Source organism: Delphinapterus leucas, chromosome 2 (genome assembly GCF_059928025.1).
Source record: "Delphinapterus leucas isolate spDelLeu-1000000601 "Yukka" chromosome 2, BTC_Dleu_Yukka2, whole genome shotgun sequence".
In the NCBI taxonomy this organism is placed as follows: Eukaryota; Metazoa; Chordata; class Mammalia; order Artiodactyla; family Monodontidae; genus Delphinapterus; species Delphinapterus leucas.
The window spans coordinates 153,377,528-153,394,623 of record NC_143130.1 but is presented as its reverse complement, the minus strand read 5'-3'; the positions used below and the strand labels follow the sequence as shown (position 1 = coordinate 153,394,623).

Sequence of the window (17,096 nt, the reverse complement as noted above, 5' to 3'; positions counted from 1 at the left end):
CATTGTTGAAGTGGAGGGAAGGAGGAGGGAGAAGGGAGGGTGTGAGAGGCAATTAAAAGGTGAGCTTCTGTGCCCATTCGATGGGGATCCCTTGACTAACTCCTGTGTCAGAAACTGCAGAAGTGCAGCCAGCTGGGCCAGTTGAAAAGTGGTGAGAGGCTGCAGGGAACTGCTCTAGGCAGGCAGGACCCTCACCTGGAGAAACAAGAAAAGCTTGAATTCCAAAGGTGGGCAGTGGAGCTACTGGTTCCTTGCTTTCAGGGAGGATGGCTCCCTTGGGTCCAAGTGTTAAGTGAAGGTGATTCTATACACACACACACACACACACACACACACACACACATGTATGTGCACCATGGACCCCGGAGTCCCTGCACTCCACCTCCTCAGCTAATTCTTCTGTGAGCTTTGTGGGACTAAGGACTGTCTATCTACCTTGGCACCTTCCTCTCCACTGTGCCTAGCATAGCATACAGTGGTAGGTTTTTAATAAAGCTGTCTTGACTTGAAGGCACCCTCTGAGGGGAAATAAAGACAGGGTGAGTTGTTTTAGGCAGAGACTGGAAAGCAAGGCTGGGGAGAAATTCCATTCAGAATTTCTGGGCCAGTCAACTGCAACCCCCCAAATAGATTGAAACCCCCTAACTCTCCCAGCCCACTGCCAGGATATCTAGTGCCCTCTGTGGTTGCCGTGAGGCCAAACTGAGAAGTAAGAAGAAACCCTATAGGACATGGAAGCTGAGGCTTTGCCTAAAGGGCTGTTGTGTGGTGGGTCTTCATCTGCTCTGGGCTGGTCCACACAAGATCCAGAACTAGGCAGGTACATCCCTTAGTGCGGCAGGTGTCTGGGAGAGGGGCACTGTTCACTCCAAGGGCCGCCTCCTTATCCCACAATAATGCCATGCCTACTGTGCATCCACGCTCCCCAGCCCCTTTACATAGCATAATATCAGGTCTTCACAAGGACCCTGTTAGTATCTTGGTTCCACATTCGAAAGTTCACATACCTATTCTTACTTGCAAGGTACAGACTCAGGGATATGCAATCTCGGGGCATCTTTCACCTTTATTCTATGGAGTTGGGTTCCATGTGTCACCACTCACACAGACAACCATGTGAATGATGACCCCTAGAGTTGTGCAAAGCAGTGGCTTTGCCTTCCAGGTAAGAATTTCTATCACCATTTTATGAATATGGAAACTTAAGTTCCTAGGGAGGTTAGGTGACTTGTCCCAAGCTACCTAGCTTGTAAGCAGCAGAGAGAGGCCAGACTCAACCTCAAATGAGTCTGGTGTCAAAAGCTGTTTTCTTTTGATTCCATCCCTCTCTCGGACTCCTCTCCATGCCAACCTACCCTGGGAAGTTGAATGGGGAAGTTTTGTTAATGGCAGCTGTCATATCCCTGACTTATCATGGGACATCCACCATGAGCCAGATGCCAGCCTATGGGCAAGGAAGTGAGTGATGGAAAGCAAGCATGTGAGTGATGGAAACCCAGCTCTTGCCAGGAGAGGAGGATGAAAAATCTCTTGACCAAACACTATATGTGAAGCTGCCATTTCCCACTCCCAGCGAGACAGTCTCCACCCTGCCCTAGGAGGCTGGGAATGGGGACAACCCCAGGCCCTCTGAGAGGCACCCTCGCCAGAGGCTACAGATGAAGGGAGGGCCCAGCGTCAGCCTGCAGCCAGTCCCGCCCTTGGAAATGGACTCCTGAAGGACTCCTGGTTGGAGGGCTCTCTCTGAGCTGCCTAGCTGAGGTCAGACCAAAACTGAGGACATTTGTGGATTTGGGGTCACGGGGGGGCAGGGCTGGGGCTACAGGGAAAGGCTGGCCCCCAGGGCTTGGCCTGGGGGAGTAAATTGTACCCTTTCAGAGGCATTTAGCTTGGTCACCTTGGACCCACATCCTGGGTCTGTCGCCTAATCGCTCTGTGGCTTAGAGCCAATCATTTAACTTCCCTCTTAGCTTCTATTGCTTTATCTACGAAACAGCCTGACACTGGACTTGTGAGCATTCCCTGACCCCCTGAGTTAGCACAGGGGGCAAGGGCATGGGCTCTAGAGACAGATTTTCTAGGTTCAGACTCCAGCTCTATCACTTGCTTGGTGACCTTGGGAAAGTTACCCAGCTTCTCTTTTCCTTCTGTGCCTCAGTTTCCTCATCCATAAAATAGGGATAATGGTAGTACCTACCCCTTAGAACTGTCATGAAGATTAGAAATGTACAGTGCTGAAAATGGTGAATAAGGCTATACTGTGAGTATACAAAATAAGACTACAAAATAAGGTTCCTGGGAGTGTTGGTTATTATCATCATCATGCAGGAGGATACTATACTTGGGACTGACAATATGGCAGGGAGCAAGACAGACCTAGTCCCGGCCTTCATGGAGTTTGGGCCAGCGATTGAAGGAGCTGCTGTTTTTAAAGCATTTAACATGGTGTCTGGCCCTGGGGACTCCAGACATCACGATTCTTACTACTATTATTAATGGGTGTCAGACCCCTTATGGCATTTAATCCACTCAACTTCTCAAGTTCTTTCCCCCTTGTTACAAATAAGATACTAAGGCTCAGGGAGGGAGATTAGGGATGAGGGACGATGCCATCTCCTTCCTTTGCTGTGATGCTGGTCATTTTTAGCACCAGTTGCAGCCAAGTCATTGTCTCTTGCTAGCTTCTTCCCTGAGTCGCCTCCCAGCCGTCAGCAACAATTTTTGGAGGGAGGAGGGTGGAAAATGCAAGGAAGAGAAAGGATCTGTGTTTGAATCAATAATCCCATTATGAATCTGTCACCCACGAATGTGTTTCACTTTTTTTAATGCTCTTGTGTATTTTGGGCTTACCCCTTGAGAGTACACCTTGTCTTGTTGTGCTGGACAGTTGTCCTGGCAGAGTCCCTGAGCTCCAGCTCTCTCATCCTCCTCTCATCAGACACTGGGCCAGAGAGCCCATCTCCCCTGTTCAGTAAGTAGCTGGTGCTACGAGAAAAACAGGAGTGATTTTGATTCACATTTAAGTTATACACAATGAACATTTATTAAGTTCTGAACTTTTTCACACTGTCTCAGCAAATCCTCCCAACTATCCTGAAAGATGTATATCATTTTTCAAATGAAGAAGCAACCTCAGGGCTTCCCTGGTGGCGCAGTGGTTGAGAGTCCGCCTGCCGATGCAGGGGACACAGGTTCGTGCCCCGGTCCGGGAAGATCCCACATGCCGCAGAGCAGCTGGGCCCGTGAGCCATGGCTGCTGAGCCTGCGCGTCCGGAGCCTGTGCTCCTCAACGGGAGAGGCCACAACAGTGAGAGGCTCGGGTACTGCAAAAAAAAAAAAAAGAAGCAACTTCAGAGAGGCTAGGTGACCTCCCCAGGAACATGCAGCTGCCAAGAGCCAACCAGAGTCCAAATCCACCGCATTCTTGTTTTCTTGAAGATGGAACCAGAGCCTCAAACAGAGGAAGGGAGCTTGGGTATAGGCAGGCAAGTGATGCCCCAGCAATGCTTGAGCTACCATCCTGCCCTGCCGAGAATGGCAGAGGGAAAAGGAAGGGACACCAGAAAGGGTCGAGAAGGGCTACTGAGGTCAAGGCTGGTGAATCCCCAGAACCTCAGTCTACGAAGAGCACCTTACCTCAAACATCTGGGCTGGTTTCCTTCTCCTAGTTCTCCAAGGAATAATCTATACCCTTTGGACTTTTCTTGGAGGGGCCCAGGGATTGGGAAGGAAGGAATAGACTCTTGGCACTGCCTTCAAGCCAGTCTTGTAAACCTTGTCACCAGGTAGGTGTTCCAGGTGCCATCTGCAGCTCAGGCTCGTATCCCAGCAGAACGCCACCCACCAGCTTTCAGGTGCCCACAACTCCCTGTCTCCTCCCTCCCTCAGCAGTAACCATTCCTTAGCCACTCAAGGGAAAAGAAAAACATCCCACATGTATCACCCTTGTCTCTTCCCTAGTGTTCACCTATGGGCAGTGTGGAACAATGGAGAACAGCAAGGCTTAGAGGACTTGCTCCACTACCAGCTTGCTGCATGCCTCTGGGCTGTGTCCAGTCTCCTTGCAGTCTCAAGTGATGGGTCTCAGAGCCCCAATTCTGCAATGAAACTGGAGAGGCCAGACACGTGCTTTCCCAGCCTCCCTTGCAGCTAGAACATGGCCATGTGACCTGGGCTCCACCAATCAGAAGCAGCCACCCTGCACTTTGAATCCAGAGCCAGTGACACAGTGACCACATCCCTGATGCCCTGAGAGGATGTTTGTTTTGTTTTGTCCCACAGGAATGTTGCAAGATAATTTAGTCAAGAACCTTCAGCAAGTATTTACTGAGCACCTACTGTATGCCAGATACTCTTAATGGGAATACTGTAGGGTAAAGGAGAGCAAAGCCTCCTGCTTTCATGGAATTTAGATTCTAGTTTGAGAGACAGTTAACAAAGAGGCAAGTAAGTAAACAAACAGGATAATTTAAGAATCCAAAGTGCTAAGGAAAAACACAGCAGGGTGAGGGGTTTTAGACTGACAGCAGGAGGGGCCTCTTTTTGATGCAGGACAGGAAGGGGTTTCTGGGTAGTCAACATTTGGGCAGGGACCTGAGTGGTGAGAGGCCAGCCATGTGGGGGGCTGGGGCAGGTGGCAGGGTTGGGGAGACAGCAGGTGTCCATGTTCTGGAGAAGGACCAGCTAGGCACTTCTGAAGAACAGCGAGGAGTTAAGGGAGGCTAGAGGGTAGAGCTGACGGTCAGGTGAACCTTTAAGGGGAGCCCAGTCTTCAGGGGTCCAAGCCTGCAGGGCCTCGTGGGACACTGGATGTTATCCCCAGGGTGAAGGGAAGCTGCCGGCAGTTGTGAAACAAAGAGGGAGGTGGGCTGTGTGATCCAGGCCAGAGACAGCATTGGTTGATTTAGGAGTTGAAGGTGGCAGTGGGGAGGGAGAGAAGAGGATGGACTGGGGATTACTCCAAGAAAAAAAAAAAAATTGAAAACAGCTAGCGCTATCCCTAACGCAGAGTACAATTTTTAAAGCTCAGAGATCTTGGAGCCCAGAAGTCTCTCTGATGGCTGCTTCTATGTTATCCTTAGAGTCCCAGCAGCCCTCTCATCAGGCCCAGAGCTTTTCCCATGGGATCCTGATCTGGCTCAAGGGTATCTCCCTGTGCTCAGAAGTTCGGCCTCCATCTATTTATCGGAATCAGGAGGGAGGCTCAGATCCAGGCAGGTCCTGGTGGTCAGTAGAGCTGCCTGCAGAAGCCATTAATATTAAGCTACTGTAAATGGCAAGAAAGTCAGGGGGCCTGGAGGAGGATCACAGAAGGGAGGTGATGGGCCTATGTCCTAGAGGGTGGCTTTACCAGAGACCCAGGAGGCAGGTGGGAACAAGGGAACCATGGCAATGCTGCATCCAGTTGGGGAAGGAAAGAGGCACCACCAGGGTCTGATCCCACAAATTTCCTGATTCCTTACTTATTGGCCCTCTGGGGTGGGCAGCTTTGTCCTTACTAGTTGCATAACCTTAGGCAAGTTACTTCACTTCTCTGAGCTTCAGCTTTATCACGCATAAAATGAGTTGTTGTGCCGTTTACATGAAAGAACATCTACAAAGTCCTATGATAGTCATTTATTATTCTGTGGGCTGTCCATCATCTGAACCTGATTCCTATTTGAGAATCAGGTTGAGAATTTCCCAACTTATGAGTCCCAAGACTCTTTGGAAGACCGAGCCCCAATGCTGCAACAAAACTGGAAATGCCAGACACTTGCTTTCCCAGCTTCTCTTGCAGCTAGAACATGGCATGTGACCTGGGCTCCACCAATCAGAAGCAGCCACCCTGGACTTTGAATGGGGAGCCAAGGACACAAAGAAGCGGAAGTTGTTGGGAGAACCTCCTCTGGTAGCAGTGTGGTTGCAGCAAAGCCCAACTTGCAGAGTGACAGATTAGCAGCAGAATTCCTTGCTCAGGGTTAATGGTGGCAGCAGTGGGAGATCCAGCACTTAGGATCCAGTTAAAGGGACAGTAACTGCAGTGGCTTCTTCACCAGACCAGTACTGTGACAAGCTTTTGGGCATTGATTCTAGTTTCCCAACCTCCTGGAGAATCTTTGAGTTACTCAGTATTGTTCTAGTAAATTCCTTTTTGGGTCAAATTAGACAAAGTTGTTCATAACCCTGAAACCAAATTTTTAAAGTTGTGGGTATAGTACCTAACACTACTCCCCAACACAATTTAACCTGGGAACCTTAATTTCCCTTAAAAATCTAATTTGGGCCATTGAGCTATTAATAATACAGGGTAATAAAGAGAAGGGCTTTGGAGAGAGATGTCTTAATAAAATCTATGTTTATGGGCATGCTGAGACTGATGGTTGCCTACCCAATTTCTATTCTCTCCTCTGCCTTAGTATCAGAACTCTAATTTTATTCAGAGTGGTGATGTCCATAGATAAAAGATTACATTTCCCAGCCTCCTTTTCAGCTAAAAGTGTCCATTTGATAAAGTTGTAACCAATGAAATATGAGCAGAAATCTTAAGACATTTAGCACACACCCTTTTTGCTCTTTCTGCCTTTCTTCCAGCTTCCTGTCTGGAACACAGACATGATGGCTAGTGCTTCAGCAGTTGTTTTGGGCTATGAGGGGACCTTGAGGATGGAAGCCAACATTAGGAAAGTGGAGTGAAGGTTAGGAGTCTGGGTGCCTGAAGACCCAGGAGCCACCATATCAGCCCTGGACTGCCCCCAAAGAGCTTTTTTTATACAGAGAGAAAGAAATTTCCTTTTTTTTTTCCTCCACCAGTGTCTAAACCACTGATGTCCGGTCTCTGTTACTAGAGGCCATAAGTGACACTTCACTGATACCTTGGAGAAGCATTTGAAATCAAATGTTTTGACCTGGGAGAAAATTGAAGGACTTGCCATCACAGCAGAGATCTGGCTTATCCCCAAGTCCTGACAGCTAGAACTCTCTCTTGGATCTGTCTCTCCTCTCCAACCTCACAGACTTTGATGCTCACTTGACTCTCTTCTCTTCTGTGCTATCTAGAGAACTTCTCCAGTGTCCCCTAGAATAGCTTTTGTAGTGGTCTAGGTAGCACCAACTTGACTTTGCTGCAGGGAAGCCCCTAAGTTTTTTGTTTTGGTGCTTTTCCATGATGCCCGATATTCTCTGCGCACGGAGAGCTACAAACATGGTTTCACTTCTGCCTCCAACACTTACTTGTGTGCTGTGGGGTGAGTCTTTTAGCCTCTCTGTGCCTCAGTCCCTTTACCCGTAAAATGGAGATGGTGATGCCATTCCTGGCTTTCTTGGAGGAAAATAAGCATGAAAGTATTTAGAAGGTGAAAGATCATATAGAAGTCTGGAAATCTTTTTTCTGGTTACAAATGATGGCTCAGAATATATCGACCATCTCATTTGAAAGCTTTCGTTATTTTTTTCTGCTTTATACTTGTCCACAATTGCAACTCATCTGCCCACCCTTCTCACACTTCGGTCTTTTAAGATCCGCCCTAGATTTATATCTGTTGACTTGATATTTTATCATATATCATTCATATGTAGCTAGCATTTATTTATTGAGAGTTACAACTACCTCTGGCAATCTCAGTTAACATTTATCGAGTGCTCAGCACTGTACATGGATTATCTTATTCAATACCCACAAAAAACCTATGAGATGGGTGTTTCTGTTATCTTCTCTTTACAGATGAGGAAACTGAGTCATCGTACGGTTACAGTCAGACAGCTAGTGAATTGCATAGTCAGGTTTTGTGGCAATAAGGCTGTGTCAGTTCAAGTACTCAAGAAAGCAGTTAATGAGACAGGGTTAGGAATGCAAGTGGTTTATTGGGGGTGGGAGTGGGGGTAACCCTGTGAAAGGTAAAGGGGAGGGGGAGCAGGATGGGACAAGGAGAGCCTCAAACCACAATGCAGCTCTGACAAAGTCTCAGCCAATCTAATGCGGAGCTCTGGAGCAAAGGCTGCCCTCTAAAGAAGCCTTGAGTTGGGCAGAAATGGCCAGGCCCTAGGACCCTCACCATGCCCAGTCACTCAAACACTGGGGTGAGTGATTATAACTAGTAATTCTGGATCATATACTTGAATGTTACCAAGAGAGTAGATCTCAAATATTCTCATCACAAAAAAGAAATGATAACTATGTGATGGGATGGAGGTGATAACTAATACTATGGTGGGAATCATTTTGCAGATTATAAATGTATCAAATCAACATGCTATACACCTTAAACTTACACAATGTTATCTGTCAATTATATCTCAGTAAAGCTGGGAAAAAATCAAACAGCACTGCTGTGGATCTGGAAGAGGCTGCAGCTGGAGGCTGTCTGCTAACTGCACTCTTGCACCTGAACAGCTAGTTCTCTCCTGAACTGTGTCTGAGCAGGGCAACTCCATGGCTTCTACAAGTAAGGTGTAACAACAATGTCCACATCTCAGGCGGTTTATCTCTCGCTCTGGGTCCCAGGGTCCAGGCGCAGCTAGGCTTGGGTGTGACCTGTGGGTTGCTTCTGGGTCTGCCTCATACCTCTCATTCTGGGACTGTGGCTATCAAAGGCATGCTCTTCTAGCAGAGGCAGCCAAAGCACACAAACCCATTTAAAGCCTCTGCTTGGGTCATACCTGCTCATATCCCATAGGCTGAAGCTAGTCACATAGCAAAGACCAAAGGCAATGAAGTGGGGCAATAAGCTCCCCCCACCAGGGAAGGCACGACAAGGGTATAGAGGGAGGGAAGAATTGTGGACAAACCCGTATACTACCTGGCCAGCCATCTGGCACCAAAGCTCACACCTTGACCATTTTATCATAAGTGGCTAGTATAGCACCTGATATGAGCTATTATGGTGCAGTGGCTAAAAGCACAGTTCTGGAGTCAGATGGCTGGGATCAGACCCTGGCATTTACTTGACCTCTGGGAGCCTCAGTTTCCTGTTTTGTAAAATGGGGATAATTAAAGAATCCACATTATGGAGGTGTGAGGATTAAGTGAGAGAATGTATGTAAAACCCTCGCCACAGTGCCTGGTACATGGTAGACACTCACAAATGTTATATTTCCTTTTAATCCTTACAACAACCTTGTATAATGGTGCTATTTGCTAACCCAGAACTGTGTGTTATTCTGGGAATCCAGCCCCTTCCCCATGTGCTAAGGTAGCTTGCAGCAACGGGCCACCCCAGCTCCTTCACCTGTGACCACCTTCCCTCAACACTTGCCCATCAAACCTCAGGCTTAGGACGCCTCTCTGGGAAAACCCCGTCCCATCTAGCATCCCCTCACGTTTCCGGTCAGTCATCCTGGGGAGAAGGTCACCCACTCCCAAGTGGCCAGGGATGTCTTCCAGCCCAGCCCAATTTCCCAGAATTACCATTTGGCATAGTCCAAAGGTGGGGGTCAGGTAGGTGTTGAAGAAGGTAAGAGGAGAGACCCCCTCCTAGCACTCCCTAGAGGGAGGAGGGACTCTGGCGGGTGCAGAGGGGAGGAGGCCAACAGAACACAGAAAGTCAGCCAGGGAAAGCTTTAGCCCCGCAATCCGATTCCACTTAATATCCCATAATAAAATGCTGTCAGCATGAACTTCCCGTTCAAGTGGATATGTTAAGAAGGCTGGGGGAGGTCAGAGGTGTATTCCTGCCCTCCTGTGTGTGTGTACGGGGTGCCTCAGGCATGAGAGCCCCCTCCTCCCCCTCTCCTGCCCGCCGTCCAGACAGGCTCTTGGGAGCAGGTTTGTCATACTGGTCTGTACCCGTCAACTTCGTGATGGTTCAGGGAGGGGCCCTTGAATCCTCTGGAGGGGAGTGTGTCTCCTTTTTTTTTTTCTTTTTTTTCTGTTTTCTGTTTTTGTTATTTGAGTGTGTCTCCTTTGCTAAGCATCCTGCTGTTAAGGCAGAGAGTGCGATTTTAATGTGGGGAATTCAGACCTGGACCCGAAGGTGAGGGTTTCCCGGGTTGTGGGAGGTATGTGTCAGAGCCCCCGAAATCCCACCATGAAGGAGGAGCCACAGATCAACCCTGAGGCAACCTCAGGGGACACAGCGCTGCTTAGTGAGAAGCCTGAAGACCTGGAGTGGCCTCAGGCCTCTCGAGTGACAATTTAGGGGTGACCCCACCTAGTTCTTCAAAATGGCTGCTGGCCGCCCCCCTGCCTTCCAGGCTGGCCCATTGCTGAGCTCTCCTGCCTTCCAGGGGCACAGGTCTGACCTCCCCAGGGTCCCTTAGTGGCCAAGCTGCCTGGGGCTGTCCTGATGTCATCTTGTTGAATCCAGGGGAGCTAGGGCGGCAGGCAGCAATGAGGTCAAGGCCGTGGAGAGAGGCTGCGTAAGGGTGGAGACTAGTGTTATCCGCATTTTCCCGTGAATTTAGCAGGGGCCTGGGGAGTTTAAGAAATTAAACCAAGACCTCACATAGTGAGGGGCGGCCCTGGGACAGGAGCCCAGTTCTGTCTGACCCTAGAGCCCACCCCAGGGATGTGGAAAGATGCCTAAAGGCTCAGTCAGCCTTCAGGAACCCAGCCTGGACTTGGGCTCGGAGCAGGAAGCTGGGGAGTCCGCAGGAAGCTGCGGGACACAAGTTGAGAGGATGAGGTCAGGCAGTGGCTCCTCTCCTGGGGGCCTGTGAGTAGGTGAAGAGCTAGGCGGGCGAGACCAGGGGAGGGGGGAGTGGGCCTGGGGGATGAGGAGTGTAGGCCTGGGCTTCCAGCCCTTTTGTGCGCCCTTTTAATTCGTGTAAATGAGGGTTTTTAATTTGTTATTCTGGGCTTTATTTCTATTACCATCTCATTTGACTCTAAACCCTATTTCGCCCCAGCCTGGACCGAATTCCATTTGATGCATTAGGACTAATTCTCCTCCCAAAGGGTTATATGTTTTCTCCCCCACAAAAGTCGCTTATTTTGGATAAAGAGACGATTAGATTTATCTTTAATATTTTAATGGCAGCTGGGATTAGCGGGCAAACCGCCCCGACTGGGGTTGTTGGCCGCGGATTAGGTTCTGATAAACTCTCAGATGGGGAGCCACCCCCATCCCACTCCACTTTCTGTTTTCCAGAAAGTGCTTTTTATTATTTTTTGTTGAAAAAAAAAATTCCCTTGTCTTTTGGAGCATCATAAATTCCATTTGCTGTTTTCTATTAAATCAAGTTGATTAAATTCGTTGTGACTCTTTGCACATAGATCTTTTTAATTTTAACGTCTCCAGCATAAAATCTTTAATGGTGCAATTCGAAATGGCTGCAATATACAGTACAGGCCTTGATAAAACAGATGGAAATGAGGTTCTGCCAGGGAGGGGCGCCATCAGCAGGCACAGACCTCCAGGAGAAGGCAGGGGTGGGGGGTGGGGGTGGGGGGTGGGGGTGGGGGTGGGGGGGGGTGACTCAGTCAGGCCAGAGAGGCCGGGTCCTAATCCCTGTTCTGCCGCTTCCTAGCTTCAGGGCCTTGGCCTGTGCTTGCTGTGTGGGTAGTAACCTTGGCCGATGCTCAATGGCGTGCTTGCCACGTGTCTGGCGCTGTGCACGCATTGTCAGTAATCCTTACGAGGAGGCTCACAGAGGCCCTTTGCTCAAGGTCACACAGCAACCTGGTGGCAGAGGTTGAGTCCAGGTTGTCTTTGGCCAGCAGAGCCTCATCTCACCTCTCGGAGCCTCCGTTTCCTCATCGGTGAAATGGGGGTGATCAGTTGGGCCCTGGCTCTCAGATGCTTGGAAAGATGAGATGTGGTCCACTCTGGGAATTTTACAGGGCTGGGCTCTCCTGAGGATGGGGCCAGGGGCGGCAAGGCTGGCCCCTCAGGGGCCCAGAGACCCCTCATCACTGTGAAGAGCTGAGTTTTGAGACTCTGGGAAACTTCCCTAACTCCGGGGCTGGGGAGAGACACACAGAGGCCGGGCTCGCCCTCCCACCAAGAAGCAGCTCTCCAGCCTCCCACCTCAGGCTTTTCTCTCCGGCCCTCCGGCTCTAATCCTGACCTCATCAAGTCCTCGGAAGGGTTGATCCACAGGAGCAAATCCCTCATTCGGAGGGACAAAATCAGCTTAATTTGCAGCAATTTAAAGCAGGTCTTTGCCAGGATTTGAATATCAAATTATCCCACAGCCCAGGCTGGCCTGGGAGGCCTCCTGCTGCAGTATGGACAGATATGCTCTGGGCTCCACCAGGGAGGTTGTCCTGGGCTGGGTATGAGTGGAGTAGGGGCTCGATGGGATGTCAGAGGGTGCTGGGCAAGGTGAGGTCACAGTCAGCCCCGTTCTCCGAGGGCACTGCAGCTCCCGGGCCTGGAGGATGGGATGGCAGACGAAACTGCCTGTTCATGAGACTTACCTAAGGTCTTGTCAAATATACAGATTCCCAGGCACCTCCCCACGCATAAGGAATCAAGATGTTCATAACTGGGAATGTTTGAAAATTTCTGGAGCAGCTCAGTTTGCCAGTCGGCAAACACTTACTGTGCACGCATACACCTTACGCCTCCTTATGTTCTGAGGAAATCAACATTTTCTGGAATCTACCCGAACCGTTCCCAGCCTCTGGCACTGCAGACCGTGCTCCCTTTGTCGTCCGCTCCTTGATGGCCCTAAGTCAGCTGCTGCAGAGGACTCTAGCTTTCCCTCCCTGGTCAGCATGCCTGTTTCCTCCAGGGGCTTGGCCCCTTCATACAAGCTCAGGCCTGGCAGACATCCTCTGAAGCTGACCACGTGGGACACATGGCCCAGACCTGAACCATGAGGTCAGACCCCTTTCATGGGTGTGTTGCTCTCCGCAAAGCTGTGAGCCTCTTTGGGAAGGGCTGGGACTCTGGGTCTGACACTGAGCAGATCCTCCATCAATGGTGGGAGAAATGTGCTGGTCCTGCCCAACGTGTGCCCCCTTGGAACTTTCAGTGTGAAAGCAGCAGCCAGGACTGCTGAGATAGCCCCGTGCAGGCCTGTCTGTCCATCCAACCCCATCAACAGAGATGAGAAGTCCAGTCCTGTTTTCAGAGATCCCACCACTGGCAAGAAAACCAAATAGTGTGACATGCACTGCAACACCCACAAGTGCTTACCAATTGCTCACTACGTACCCTGCACAGTTGTAAGTGCTTTTCTCTATTCACCCATGTCGTCCTCATAAAAACCCTATGAGGGGGACTTCCCTGGCAGTCCAGTGGTTAAGACTCTGCGCTTCCAATGCAGGGGGTGCGGGTTCGATCTCTGGTTGGGAAACTAAGATCTCACATGCCGCGTGGCGTGACCAATTAAAAAACAAAACCGTACGAGGTAGGAAATATTAAATACATCCATTGTATAGACGAGGAAACTGAGGCACAGTACAAGAGACCTTGGGAAGAACCCAAGGTCATGCGGTCAGAAGTAGTGGACCTGGGGTTCATATACAGGCAGTCTGACTCCGAGCTCTCTGTCTATCCATCCATTTTTATCTATAACTATTGGTCTATGTATATTACTTCTCCATAAGTGGCTTGCCTTATTTATTTATTTATTTATTTATTTATTTATTTATTTATTGGCCGCGTTGCGTTGCTTGCGGGATCTCAGTTCCCTGACCAGGGATTGAACCCGGGCCACGGTAGTGAAAGCCCGGAATCCTAACCACTAGGCCACTAGGGAAATCCTGTGACTTACCTTATTTTTTTTTTTCCATCTTCAATATTTTTTATTGTAAAAACCATCAGAGTTTCAAATGAATTTAAAAACTTTTAAAATATTATTTAATGAAAAAGTCTCATATTGTTGTGTATAGGGCATATCAACATTTACCATCCATCTGTCATATTTAATGAAAAACACCATTACTGTACACTTGAAAAAAATCTTCAAACCCATTCTCTAGTGAGTGTCCGTCATAATTTAAAGGGTATTTTCTCCACTCAAAAAAAAAAGGAATCTATGTAAGGCTATAATCGTTAGGAACCAAAGCAATACCTAGTTACATGCTTTACATAGTCCCATGAAAAAATAATTAAATTGTTCCTAATCCCTGATGCAAGGCACTTCAAAGCACCTGCACAAAACATCCATGTAAACAGCAGTACAGGATGTGATTTAAATAACATGAATGACTTTTACACAGCTTTACCTAGACTAAAGGAAAAATTAAATCCATCATAGCTACAGCTAAAAAAGCATGTGAACATTCACAGCAATAATTTGTATCTCTTATTACAAAAAAAACAGGCTATATAACCTTTTAGAAAAAAAACAAAACCTCATAAATATTTTCATATCAAGAAACAATATGCTCCCTGGGTAGGTATAAAATCAGAATATTCAGAGGTGATCAGAAGTAAATGCAACTGGCATTTCTAAATACCCAGCTTTGATATCCACCAGGCCTAGTAGTCTGGACTATTTGTAGCACCATGGAAAATGCATTAGAAAATCACAAAGATACATTACTTCAAAGTAACCTGGCCACGAGGTTCACTTAGTCCACAGTAACAAATAGCAATGATGAAGAGAAAGAATTTTTTTAAATTACTGGCTTATTCGATTTACCTAGCAAGAAAAATCCTGTATTATTTATTTTAGTACATCTCATGTATATAAAGCACCAGTTTAAATAAGATTATCAAACTCCTCCAGCATCTTGTTACTCAACCTGAAAGTTCATTTCTCATCATTTCCATGTTACATGCTTAAAGCCAAGGAGGATAAAATTTGAATGGTGATAGATACTGAGAAATTCAGTTCCTTCCCTATCAAATGTATGTCTCTCAAGTAAAACACAGATGAAGTAGCAAAATTTAAAAGGTCTTCTGCACTCTCTGGAACTTACCATCCCAGCAGCATAGTTTCTGTCTACTAGAGGACCAGCACATGGGGGTGAGAGGGCCAAAGCCAGGGCTCATGGCCCTGAAAGGTAAGGCTGGGTTAGCCTTGCTGCTGCAAGGCCATACTCTCCAACTCTACTACCAAGCAACTCTCACAGATGCTCACCACTGGTAAAGCAAGGAGGTCTCAGTGTGAATACAACAAGGAAGCCCATCAAACACCACTAAGAACTACCAAATGAGACTCCACTGAGGGTTAACCTCACAGATGAAAATCAGCACATTTGCCTCTTTACCGGTGGGAATCTTATCATTAGCATGCCCTTCTTACGTATGAAAGGGATAACGGTGCATCTAAGTTTACGCACAGTTAATAATCAAGTGTAAATATGCAGACTCTTGCATTTTTAAATTACAGGTTAAAAGTGACTCCCAAAAGAAAATCAATTTCTTCATAAATGAAAGATAGTTTATAAATAGCTGGAATGATGATTAATTCCAATATAGAAACTCATACGCAAAGAACTCTACTTTCTCCTTCCAAACTACTTAGGTCTGTACAGTTGATTCTACTGTACCATGATTACATCACCAGAGTAAAATATGAATAAAATACTTCAGTTAACAAACCGAGGGCCGCTTCTTGACAACTGCATTAAAACTGTAGCATTTAAGCAGGGCTGAGAAACACCATTCTTTTTTTTTTTTTTTTTTTTTTTGTGCGGTACGCGGGCTTCTCACTGTTGCGGCCTCTCCCATTGAGGAGCACAGGCTCTGGACGCACAGGCTCTGGACGCGCAGGCTCAGCGGCCATGGCTCACGGGCCCAGCCGCTCCGCAGCATGTGGGATCTTCCCGGACCGGGGCACGAACCCGTGTCCCCTGCATCGGCAGGCGGACTCTCAACCACTGCGCCACCAGGGAAGCCCAGAAACACCATTCTTAAGCATGGTTTCCTTCTTCCTGTTCTTGCATCGCACAGTGATTATTAAAGGAAGGAATCTGGTCTGTAAATGACTGGGTCATCCACTGCCCTTCTGGAATGTCACTGAAAGTTGATTCTCCACTGTCAGCTGTCAGCCCATTTGAAGAGAAGCTGCAAGGTTCACTACTGCATGGATTTTCACTATAAGCACCACCGCATGCTGCTTCATAACCCAGATCATATTTTTCTTCCTTCACAGCCATCTTCTTTGCATCCTCTTGGGCTAGCCGCAGGTCAAATGTATATTGCACCTCTTGAATGTCTGTGTTTCGCTCACTGACTTTCAACTGATCTCTTAAGTCCTTCAGCTTAACGTAGTAATGAACTTTGTCCTGGGCTCGAGGAAACTGAGCACATCTTGCACTGGATGATGGCATAGCATAGCAGAGAGTTTCTGTGTCTGGGATCTTATGCAGTTGAAGTCCTAATTCTAAGTTCTTAACTTTTACTCCAAAAACTTCCTTACTAAAAATTTCATAAATACAGTTTCCATTAAACACTGCTATTCGTGGCTGATATTTCTGTAATTTCTGCACTAGAATACGTCCTCCTTCACAAAATTCTTTACCGGAAAGGTCCTTGCTGCCTGGTGTTATCCTTGCCACCATATTGGTAAATCCAATACCCTATTTCCCTGGTAAAGTGTGATCATCCATGTGATTCAGTTGGACCTCACTCAGCCCTGACATAAACAGCCACTTCCAAAAATGGTTTCCATGTCCAGGGTAATGATGCCCTTTGTAAGCAGCCATTAGTCCTGGGTTTATGCCAATAATCACAATGTCCAGATTGAAGGTCAAAATGTCTGGTAGAGTCTTGGTCAAAAGTTCAGCTTCTGAAACACTATTGAACTGGTCTACTTTTCACTTTAAATGTGTCTGTAATTTTTTCTTGCTTTTCTTTTGATTTTGTGGACTTGCCAGATTTTTTGGCCTCAGCAGGTTTTTTGGGTTCCACTGGAGTTTTTGGTTCTGTTGTTTTGGGTTTTCCTTTTGGAGTCTCTTGTGTGGGTTCCTGAGCAGGAGCTGGGGCTGGAACTTCTGCTGGCATTTCTTGTTCATTCATAAGTGCCATACTAGGAACTTCAGTGATCTTTTGTTGGAATGGAAACGTATAAAAAGCTTGCGCTTGCTGGAGGGAATAGATGCCTGCGTCCTCCGCTTCCATTCCCTGCTGCCGATAGCGCGCGCAGGTACTCCTGCCGGGCAAGCAAGCCACTGGCCACTCTAGTACCGCGGCCCACGCACGTACTGCGGTAGGGTAATAACCAAACACTTAGACTCGATTGCTGGCAGAACTGGGACAGCGGCTGGCGCTCAAGCT

General features: G+C 47.8%; 1 pseudogene; it reads right to left on the bottom strand.

Moving 5' to 3' along the window:
- Positions 1-15,588: 15,588 nt before the first annotated feature.
- On the bottom strand, positions 15,589-16,720 carry LOC111175959 (G/T mismatch-specific thymine DNA glycosylase pseudogene; annotated as a pseudogene).
- Between the last annotated feature and the right edge of the window lie 376 nt (positions 16,721-17,096).